The sequence below is a fragment of the Phaseolus vulgaris genome, chromosome 4 (assembly GCF_051622355.1).
Source record: "Phaseolus vulgaris cultivar YP4 chromosome 4, ASM5162235v1, whole genome shotgun sequence".
Lineage (NCBI taxonomy): Eukaryota > Viridiplantae > Streptophyta > Magnoliopsida > Fabales > Fabaceae > Phaseolus > Phaseolus vulgaris.
The window spans coordinates 4,713,067-4,716,688 of record NC_143501.1 but is presented as its reverse complement, the minus strand read 5'-3'; the positions used below and the strand labels follow the sequence as shown (position 1 = coordinate 4,716,688).

General features: G+C 35.9%; 1 non-coding gene across 1 annotated transcript; it reads right to left on the bottom strand.

Annotated features, from left to right (window-relative positions):
* Positions 1-726: 726 nt before the first annotated feature.
* On the bottom strand, positions 727-2,990 carry LOC137836887 (uncharacterized protein At3g28850). The gene has a single exon (XR_016520654.1). It is a non-coding gene; the product is annotated as an uncharacterized protein At3g28850 (transcript).
* Positions 2,991-3,622: the final 632 nt, after the last annotated feature.

Genomic DNA, 3,622 nt, shown 5'->3' with positions numbered 1-3,622 from the left:
AAAACCGACCCCCTTAAATAGATAGCAAATAACTGCTTAAAGCTGTTACATGTTGAAACTTTCTTTGAACTTTAAAATTATTTATGGGATGTTGAACGGTTCTGTTGGTTCCACAAGAAACCGTGTATTTGGTTACAGCAGTCACAGATTCCTTGAGTCTAGAAAAAACAATATTTTTGACTTGGCCACATAGGTAAGGAATTGTGTAATATTGTTTAGGAAAATGTTTTATGCCATCCAAAATGATCATCTATGTCTGTTTTTTTCAGAAAAATAGCAGAAAAAGTCATAGATTTATAAAAGATGTGAAAAAAGAAGGGTCTAATATGTGTTTATTAATTAAAAAAATAATGTTGGTGTATTATTTATCACCCTTTTCTTTCTCTTCCCTTGAAGTTTATTAGTAAAATTGAAAATGAACAGTTATCAGTTCAGAACAGTTATTTGTAGTTGGTTGTGCAGAGAATCAAGAAAAATAACATAGCAAACAACTCTGTGCACAAAAAAAAGAAAATGAGTAAAAAAATTTCTTGTGTTCCAAAGAAACAAATAGTTATCCATTATAAAATTGTAGATGCATTATGAGATTATCTCAAAGTAAGTTCAACTCAACTAAACCTTAGCATTGAAGCTCCCTTTGTGAAATTAAACATCAAATTTTATGAAGTGAAAGAGAAGAACACACTAGCTTTGAAATTGCATAATGGAGAAGAACAGATTGTGAAGTGAAAGAATGTGAATGCCACTGTACCCTTGTAACTCTGCATTTCTTTTGCAAGAAAGGAAATTGTATACACCAAGCCTTTATGTTTTCTGAAAAGGGAAAATGAATAAAAGTATACACTATGCAGTACATTGAACTGGGTATGCATAGGGACTGATTAGAGCACTCTATTATTCACTCTTGTATCTCATTTCTCTTCTGTAATATGATCAACCACACCAAAAAAACCTCACTGTACAAACTATAAACAAAATACCACAAGCACAACTCAAAGAATCTGTTCAATTACCTGTGTTAAATTAAATGTCATCATTGTCACTCACATTGATCCTACTTGGCTCAATCAGGTTTGTCTCTCTTGAAAGATACCTGTGATTGTGAATTTGATCCAAAAAGTGGGAACTAGAACCAGCAGATGTGGCAGCGGATTAGTCCATTTTCATTGCAGTCAGGGCAACGCTGGAATCCACACTCACCAACCTCATCATCATCTTCATCATCATCATAACCTTCATAGTAGATTTTACAACTTCCATAGCAAGTTTCACATGGCACAAACCTTACATCCCCACAAGCCTCACATACTCCCTCATCATCAACACTGTCTTTAATCTTCTCACCACAATCAAGCAATTTCTCAAGTTTCCCATCCTCATGCAGTTGTTGAATGTCCTCTGCTCCACCAATGTAGTTCCTCCCAATAAACACCCTTGGCAATCCTAATCCTCCCTTACCATACCCATGACCCAATAGCTCTTTGAGCTCCTCCTTGAACCCTGAATGCATCGACACATCTCTCTCATCCACCCTCACACCTAACCCCTTCAGAATTAGCCTCACATGGCAGGAATCCTCGTAAGTCTTTCTCACACCACGCAAGCTTGTGAAATACAACACCACCTTCTCCTTCCTAAATGGGGTAGCCTTCAAATCCACCACAGCATCATCATCATTGCTGATCTTCTTCTCTTCCTCAATAGAAAACCCCTTTTTAGCCATGTTTCCTTGCAATGATTCATTGGATGAGGAAACAACAACCACTCGAGGGTCATCAAAATCTGAAGCTGCAGCCTTTATTGATCCCTCCTCCTCACTCTTCTGATGCCATATTGATTTGGCTGAATCATTGCCATTATCAACGAAACCACCAGGCTTGGGTGGATCATCAACACGGCCTTTGACATTGACATCAAAAGAGAAACTCTTGAGGTGCTTTGGTGATCTATAAGGGCTTGTGTCTTCAAGGCCTTCCATCAGTTCCCATGTGTTGATAGACTCTGGCTCACAAGGTGGTGTTGAGATTGGAGTCTTGAGGATTGCTTTTGGCAGCATTTGCGCAATCATTTCAGACCATGTCTTTTCCTCACTCTCCTCCTTTCCCTTTTCCTCCTTCTCCTCCTCCTCCTCCTCCTCTTCTTCTTCCTCCTCCTCCTCATCATTCTGGGGCCTGAAACTGTCACTGTCAATGACCTTGCCACTGGGAAGCCTTAAACCATTGCCATGGTTGATGTGGGGCACCTGGTCCAGAGAACCTAGAGTGGTTGATGTCAATGCCACAACATGGTAACTGTCTCCTTTGCTTTGAGGAGGGTGATGTACATGCACTGAGAAGCTTCTAGGCACAGAGGAATAATAAGGGGTGTCGCAGTGACAATGCTGACACCCCTTTGGCTTGGAATTAGCACAACCCATAATTATCACCCAGAAACACAAATCTGAATTGGCAAACAAACAAACACACACAAAGCAAAAAAAACAAAACTTTGTTTGGGGAATCAAAAACACCCCACAAACAACCACAAAAGGACTACCACAAACCCAGTCCTCTCAAACCAAAAAGAAAAGTGAAAACAAAAAAGTTTGCACAAAATTTGATGCCGAGATTCATTCATATACCAGAAATGGAGATTTAGATAAAGCGTTTGAATGGTTAATTACACTTGGATGGAAGAGCATGAAGAAGATGAAGAGAAAAAACTCAGAAACACACACACGCAGAGGCGAGGATAGAAATGAAAAGGAAAGTGTGATGGAAACAGAAATGAATCGGAAGTCAAAGAAAGAGGGCGAGAAATCAATAATTCAACAACCATTCATCATCGACCCACCCCACACGCTCACTCTCTCTTTCTATAGTTTTAGAGAGAGAAAACAAAAACCATAAACTAGATTCTTAGGACGTAACTTCTGACTAGAGAAGTTTATAAGTATAGACACAACACAAATCACAGAACTCAAAACATAAACTGCAGTTTAAGGTATAATGTTCCACTTCCATGAATCACATCTTCAGGAATAGATATTGTTTTAACAATATTATTACGTAAACATGTATAATAGATATTTAATTATTTAAGAAAAAATAAAGTTATTTAATTAAACAAATAAATGTAAAAATATGAATTAGGAATAAAAATTTATGACTCATACTAGGATGTAATTTCTATTTTTAACAAATATAAGATAATACATCTTTTATTATTACAAGTGTAAAAGGTAAACAAACATAAATATCTTAGTACCTTATGTTTTTTTAATTCATTGTGGAAAAAAAAGTTGATTTATGGGTGTATTAAATGAGATTTGAAAATATTTTAAAAGACTCCTATTTATAAAAAAAAAAAAGTATTGAAGTGTTTAATTAAGAATTTTAAGGATTAAAAAGATTATATCATTCAAGTAAAATTATTAGTATTATTTTTGGAGGAAAACATAATTTAATAGTATTCAACTAATATGTTAAAAGATTAGAAAAAGTTATATTATGATACACAAACTCCACTCTTCAGTATGAAAAGACTAAACAAAGATCTTTTGGAAGGTTTGTATCTTCTGAACGGTTACGAATTCCAAAACATTCATAGTTCCCTTGTGATTTTTGCATCTTCTTCATTAGGT